The following is an 8,024-nucleotide window of genomic DNA, read 5'->3' on the forward strand; positions in this document are numbered from 1 at the left end:
TATATGGTATTGTGGTGGCTCTGTAGGATAAGCACTGGACTACAACATTGGTTTGAACCACAAAGTCAGCCTTCAAATTCACCAGCCACTCCTCAGAAACCCTATACAGGGACGCGATGAGTCAGAGCAGACTCGAATGCACTTAACAACAAGTTTCCTGACCAGTGTCCACATCATCTCGTTCAAATGGAACTTTCCTTTGTAGTAATTATACGTGTAGTGGTCACAGTAGTCGTAGTTGTTCTAGTAATAGGCTTTTGCATGTCTCCCTTATAACTTTCAAAACTTGATTCTCCTCTTTTCTGATTTCTAAGGAGTTTGCTAAATGATATAAACTAATCTGATAATCTAATTTATAATTTTCATAAAATAAATTTATTTTTACTAATTGAAAATGGCTTAATACATTAAACTTAATACATAAATTTATTCCTGTTAAGTGTCTTCAAGTCCGTTTTTACTCATCATGACCCTGTGTAGGGTTTCCAAGGAGCACCATGTGAATTTGAACTGCCTACCTTGCAATTTAGACTGACCTTATGTCCAGTGCTTATCCTATGGCACCACACCAGGACTCTAGTACATAGATTTAGCACTTCAAATACTTGTTTTAAATGAGAATTGACAGTTTCAGCCATTGGGACAAGTGTGGAAGGAGGTATCATGATCTTAACACCTTTTTGTAAAACTATTTATGGATTTTTTTCACTTAAAGGAGCTCTGGCAGCGTAGTGGTTATGAATGAGGCTGTTAGCGTCAAGGTCAGCAGAAGAAAGAGGAGGCTTTCTTCTCCTGTAAAGATTTACAGCCTTGGAAATCCTGTACAGGGTCACTGTGAGTCGGAACCGACTACGGCACATAACAACAACATACATATATGTGAAAAGAATAATATAATGAACCCCTATGTTCTTCTCCCTTATTTATAAATGGTTACCAACATTTTATTCATCTTTTTAAAATCCTTGTGATGTTTGTGGTTATGTGCCATGGAGTCAGTTCTGACTCATAGTGTCCCTGTACAGTGTTTCCGAGGCTGTAAATCTTTACGGAAGTAGAAAGCCTCATCTAGCTCCCACGGAACAGCTGGCAGTTTTGAACTGCTGACCGTGAGATTAGCAGCCTGATTCGTAACCACTATGCTACCAGAGCTCCTTAATGATGGGATAGGCATTCTATAAAGTATCTGTAGAGTAATTTCATATGTAAATTTTCTAATATTTTAGATAACAAAATTCTTGCTATTTTGTTTTTGCTTATGGCAAAGCAAATACTAAATAGTACGTGAACTGTGGCCAACATTTATCCTGAATGAGAAGAGGAACAGAGGAACAGAGGATACTAAAACTAGTAGGAAAGCACTGAAATGAAAGAGACACCTCCCCCCCCCCCCCCCCCCCCAATTCTTCAAAGCTAGTGTTCAAAAACCAAAGGAATAAATCTAACTGGAGCAGAGAGAAGAAATAGTACCGCTATAGGAAATGTGGTCAAAAAGAAGATTGGGTGCTAATTATAGCTAATTTCTGGAAGTATGCTATTTCTGAATATTGTTGTTAAGTGTTGTTGAGTCAGTTCCAATTCATAGTGACCCTGTATAGGATTTCTGAGGCATGACTGGTGAGTTTGAACCGCTGACTCTTTGATTCAAAGAGACCTTGAAGTCGAGTGCTTAGTCTGTGGCCTCGCACCAAGACTCCATTTCTGACTCGCCTGGTTTATATTGAATTTGTATGCAATGAAATGAAGTAGAATGACAGAGTTGTTGTTGTTGTTTTGTGCTGTGGAGTTGGTTCCGACTCACAGCGACCCTGTACAGGGTTTTCAAGGCTGTAAATCTTTACAGGAGCATAAATCCTCCTCTTTCTCCTGCGGAACAGCTGGTAGTTTTGAATTGCGGTTCACAGCCCGATTCGTAACCCCTACACTACCAGAGTGACAGACTAGAATCCATGAAATAAAGTTGAAGAAAGTGACAGCTAGAGATGCAGGTACTTATAGGAGCTATTAGAATAATCAGCAGTTACTGAAGGGCTATCCTGTGATTAAGGGGATAGATTTTGAATGTAGACTTTAAAATGAATTAAAATGTGAGTCAGCACGATTAGTTATCTACTCAAATGTATTGAAGTCTCTGACACATGTAGGTTTTTAACAAATGATTGTGCTTTAGCAATGGCAAGTTACCCTGCCAATGTTATGCAGAGGTTGAGTGACTGTCTGATAAGGACACTTTAATGGAATTCACGTAAGTGATATCTAACAGCAAATGATGGTCTCTAAATTCTAGTTTAATTCTAACAGCATATAATTTTATATCTGAATCAACATAAAGGGATATAATAAACTACAGTTTGAATAGTTCTTTAGTTTAAGAAACCTGTTGGCACATTTTCTGAACCACGCTAGGGAGTGATGTCAGCTTTAACAGAAATTTGTTTCTCATTTCCACCCACCAAGTCTCCTTATGTGATATAAAGCCCTTTTCTCTATGGTTTGAAGGGCCATATGTTGTTACTGAAAATAATTTAGAAATTAAGTTCATTTTGTCTTTTCAGTTGGTAGCACCTTGGTGTACTCCTTTGAGCTGTCTATACATACCAATGACAGTTTTAATGAGCTCTAACATTCATTACAGGAACTGTGTACCCAAGCCATTAACTTGTCACTACCACATACTTGCAAACAACATGTGTAAGCCAGTAGTTTACACCTATCTAATCTCTGATGATATTCAATTTGTAAGGGTGGGAAATATACACACTGATTACTTGTGTTTATGTTTTCCCTTCTTCCCTGTGGATGTTCACTTGGTTTTCCATCATTATTAGTCCTTGATAATTGTCACATTTTTACATTGTGTTCCTTAGTTTTTTCAGATATATTTATAATTGCCTTTATTATCCATGTTTTCAAGATGAATAAATTAAGATTTAAAGCAGTTTAGGTAACACAGCTATTAGGAGGTAGAGTTTGGTGTTGCTGATCTTATAATTCCTCTGAGATCATCTTATATTAAAGTGATTAAAACATGTAGTTTCTTATTTAGAGAAGTGACTAAGACATCGTGGGGTATAAGTATTGTACAATGATCACAGGTCTACGATCCTGTAGCCTTGCTGCTTAGAACCGTGCAGTTAATGTAACTTTCTCAAGTCCTTCCAACCCCATGGCACAGAAGTAGTCTGTGTGCGTGTAGCAGGGAGGGTCTGACAGCAGAAGGCGTAGGGATCCAGAAAGCAGTCTGTGGTAGACATGGTGGGCAAGCCACTTGACTTCTCTCAGTGACCATGACCTCACCCATAAAACAAAGAGGAGAGTTCCTCTTATACCTTCCTTCCAAGGTCATTGTGAGCATCACAAATCTAATTTCTCTAAAACTTGAAACCACTTAAAGTTGTTGACTGAAAATTGATTTTCACCTCACTAGAATATACTAGGAGTCCTGGTGTGGCACTGTGGGTTAACGCACCAGACTGTAAAGCCATTTGAACTGTAAGATCGGCAGTTCAAGATCACCAGATGCTCCTCAGAAACCCTATAGAGGGTCGTCATGGGTCGGAACTGACTCGACAGCACTTCACAACAACAACAACAAGACTGTACTAGAGAAGTCCTGGTATGGCTCTGTAGGATAAGAACTAGACTACTAGCCAAAAGGTCAGTGATTCAAAACCACCAGTACCTACTTGGAAACTACGTTGTTGTTGTTGTTGTTGTTAAGTGCCGTCGAGTCGGTTCCGACCCATAGCGACCCTGTACAGGGTTTCCGAGGGCGTAGGACCACTATAAGTGGGAAATGACTCAATGGCACTTCACAACAAAAATCCAAAATGTCTGATGTTGGGCCAGTCACTCAATAATGCTAGACAGAGCACTGCAATACATCAGCAATAATGATGAACATTTATTGGGCATAGTGTATGTGAATGGCATTGGGCCAAATGTTTTTAATGTATTTTTTACTTAGTCGTCATAACAACCTTATGAATTAATTTTACTGTTCCCTCTTAACAATTAAGGAACTGTGCTCTCAGAGAGTTTAGTAACTTTCCCAACCTCACATAGCAGAGTTGTGGTTGTTGTTTTTGTTGTTAAGTGCCATGGAGTCAGTTCCGACTCATAGCGACCCTGTGCAGGGTTTCCGAGGCTGTAAATCTTTATGGGAGCAGAAATCCTCATCTTTCTCCAGCAGAACCACTGGTAGTTTTGAACTGTTGACCTTGTGATTCAGAGCCCGATTCATAACATAGCATAGCAGAATTAGGGGTAGTTAAGTCATTATACCAGGAGGAATTAAAATGATCTAGAAAGATTTGCTTAGATTGGGCATTGTTGTTGTTGTTAAGAGCTGTCATGTCAGTTCTTACCCATAGTGACCCTGTATAGGGTTTCCAAGGAGCGACTGGTGAGCTTGAACCACTGACCTTGTAGTTCAAATGGCTTTGCAGTCTGATGCATTAGCCCACAGAACCACACCAGGATTGAGCAGAGCATATAAGAAATTTAAAGGCAGAGAAAGGAGGAAAAAAAGCCATTACAATGTCCCTTCCCCACCCTTCTTTTTTAAATGGCTGGCATTTTTCAAGCACCTGTGTGGACTCCCCTTACTCCTTATCTGCTTGTAAATTCCCAATGCTGCTGTCACATTGGAAGGTAGAGCTACTCTTCCTACTAGCCAAAACTATCTATTGTTTAAAGAGCCTGCCATTCACTGAACAAGCTTCAATGCCCATGCCAATCTATTTTCCCACATCACCACACTGTACTCTGCAACTTGTAGTGAGGACCAGTACTCAACCATGGAAAGAGATAGCAATTTTATCCCCAAACTATGTCTTTGTTCATGATGCCAAGTTTTCCTGGAATATCCTATTCTTTTCATACAAAAAGGAAATGTCTGTTTCACTTTATATAACATCAATGCTGTCCTAAAGGCAAACCCTGCTTTCTTAATGATCTCTATTTTTTTTTTTTTAGAAGCTCTCTGCATGATTTTTATGTCTACTTTCTCCTGTAGAACTCTTTAGAAACACTCTCTTCTATTGTTTCTTCAGAATAGAGACGTTACCTTTATGTGATAATTAAGATTTTTGTCAAATTGACTGGGTCAGGATGCTCATTGATTTGGCAGTTGAGATGTAGCTATCGCTCAAGATGTAGTTTGATATGATAAACCAATAATCGAAATAAGGATGGGGTGTTGTTGTTAAGTGCCATCGAGTCAGTTCAAACCCATAGCAGCCCTGTATAGGGTTTCTGAGGAGTGGCTGGTGAGCTTGAACCAGTGACTTTGTGGTTCAAACCGACTTTGCAGACCAGTACATTAACCCACAGCACCTCACCTGGATATACCACCCTTAATCCCACCAACACCCTTATCCAGTTGATGGAGATTCTCAAGGATATGGCATGCAATGCCTTTTATCTTGTAAGATAAAGCAGAGAAGAGTCCATTCAGCTCGTGGGTCTCAGGGACCCGAAAACTGAGTAGTTCTTAATGCCCCGGAGGCTATGCCCAGTGGCTTTGCTGCTGTCATCATGCCACAAAACGAATAGAGTTACACCATAAGCACTATGAATGTTGTTTGGATTATTCTGAGAAAAAGAGAAAGAAGGAAAGTAGAGAGGTTCATGAACATTTGAAGAAGGTCAAAAAGATGATTGGTCTGAAAGCTAAGCTCTACCATAAACAGGGCCATGCTGAGAAAATACAAATGAAAAAGACTATCAAGATGCATGAAAATAGAAACACCAAACCAAAGAATGATGAGAAGACTCCACAAGGTACATTACCTGCCTGTCTGCTGGACAGAGAGAGGCAGTCCTGAGCTAAAGTACTTTTTAATATGATTAAACAAAAATGAAAGGAGAAAGCAGGAAAATGGGAAGTCCCTCTGTCCAAAGTCCATGCCCAGGAAAAGACAGAAGTATTGAAAGTTATTCGGACAGGAAAGAGAAAAAAAACATGGAAAAGGATGGTTACCAAAGTTTGCTTTGTTGGAGATGGCTTTACATGGAAACCACCTAAATATGAAAGATTCATCACACCAGTGGGTTTACGTTTCAAGAAGGCTCATGTAACACATCTTGAACTTAACACTACCTTTTGCTTACTGATTCTTGGTGTGTGAAGAAGAATCCCTCATCCCCAGTCTGTACAACTCTGGGTGTGATCACCAAAGAGACTGTCATTGAAGTGAATGTGAGCGAATTGGGCCTGGTGTAACACAAAGAGGTAAGGTTATTTGGGGAAATATACTCAATTTACCAACAATCCTGAAAACAATGGATGCATAAATGCAGTCTTACTGGTTTGCCAACAGTTTCCTATAAGTCATTCCTTATTGGTGAAGACTCCAGTCAGGAAAATCATGTGTTTCTTAGTACTACCAAATAGCCTTACCCATCTGCAGTCATCAAGAACTATTTATGATGTTATTTTAAAGAAAAACATTTGAATTGTCCAGTTTTACAAACTGGTCTTTATTTTTGCATTCTAAGGGGTTTACATGTTCATAACACTGAGTGATTAAAAGAGCATTGTGGAAATAAACTTTATCACTACCTTTAGTGATGGGTAGGTACTCAAAACAAACAAACAAACAAACAAACAAAACCATAAAGCAGAGAAGGAGGGACTTACTACCACCAAGATAGAAGAGCTCGGAGTAGAGTGTTTCTTTTGTACCTCAGGTCTCTGTACTGTGAAGTTCTTAGATCCAGAAAAAGATTGATGCCAAGACTCATGGAGATCTCCAAGGAATGCTGGGCCTATCGATGCTGAAAGGAGACAAGAACCTTTCTCCAGAGTGAGTGCTCTGAATTTGGAATTCTGGCCTCCTAAATTCTGAGTTGGAGTCCTGGTATGGCTCTGTGGGATAAAATTCTATATTGCAACGTCAGTTTGAACCACAAGGTTGGTGGTTTGAGCTCACCAACCGCTTCTTGGAAACCTTATACAAGGTCACTATAAGTCAGAATCAACTTAATGGCACTTAACAACAAACAACTGTGAGAGGAGTCTGGTGTGGCATTGTGGGATAAAGTGCTGGACTAAAAAGTTGGTTTGAACCACAGTGTCAGTGTTTCCAATCCACCAGTCGCACCTTGGGGAACCTATACAAGGTTGCTATGGCTTGGATCTGACTCGACAGCACTAAACAACAACACCAACATAATTAATAATTTGTTTTTACAAATTCCCTTAATTTTTGTTTATCTGATAATGTCTTAATTTTGTAATTGTATTTGAGGGACTTCTTTGCTGGATATATATTTCTTGCCATTCTTTTCTTTTTGCCAGAGTTCTGTATATGTCATACCATTGCCTTCGTTCCTGCATGGTTTGCCAAGAATCAGAGACTATTAATATTTTTCATTCATATGCATTTTTTTCCCTATTCCTAAGATTCTTCCAGGTTTCTTTCCATGTCTTTGTCTTTTAAAAAATTGCGTATATTTTATTCTAGTAATTTTGTTTCTTTCTGAATGTATCCTGTTTGGGCTTCTTTGAACTTCTTGAATGCATGTTTTTCTCATGTTTCATTGATATTACGGCAGTTTTGTTCCAACAAATCTTCCATTGTTTTCTGTGTGCTTTTGTGTCTTCCTGTTATAGAATTTTGATCATGCATAAGTGAATCTTCTTGATGGTGTCTCACTTAATGATTAGGTTTTCCTCTTGTTTTGTTTTCATTCCTTTTTCTGGTGGTTCATGTAGCAGATTATTAGATATTTGTCTTCAGTCTCACTAATTCATGTAGAGTAATGGTTGAATAGAGGGCTGGTTACGTTGGTGTTGGTCACCCTGTATTATTGATCAGGTGTAGTAGGAGTGGGTATAGCCTTTGCTCACTGGGTAGGACTGGGAGGAGGTGCAGGTATGGTTAGACAGTGCTAATGTGGTTGCCTGTTGGGACAAAAGGTATTTCCAAAACAAACAAGGAAATATAAAATCAGTTAAATAAATAATAAATAAAAACACCAATAATAAATGAAAATAATAAGAATAAAAACAAAATAAA

The 8,024-nt window shown here is 38.9% G+C and overlaps 1 protein-coding gene and 1 pseudogene across 2 annotated transcripts in view; both read left to right on the forward strand.

Annotated features, from left to right (window-relative positions):
* The window catches only part of LOC102819532, a 16,125-nt pseudogene extending 9,667 nt beyond the window's left edge, over positions 1-6,458 (forward strand).
* Positions 1-8,024, forward strand: part of DPP10 (dipeptidyl-peptidase 10 (non-functional)) — a 1,131,029-nt gene that overhangs the window by 359,998 nt on the left and 763,007 nt on the right. The window lies entirely within an intron of this gene.

The sequence above is a fragment of the Chrysochloris asiatica genome, unplaced genomic scaffold (genome assembly GCF_000296735.1).
Source record: "Chrysochloris asiatica unplaced genomic scaffold, ChrAsi1.0 scaffold00123, whole genome shotgun sequence".
NCBI classification, from domain to species: Eukaryota; Metazoa; Chordata; class Mammalia; order Afrosoricida; family Chrysochloridae; genus Chrysochloris; species Chrysochloris asiatica.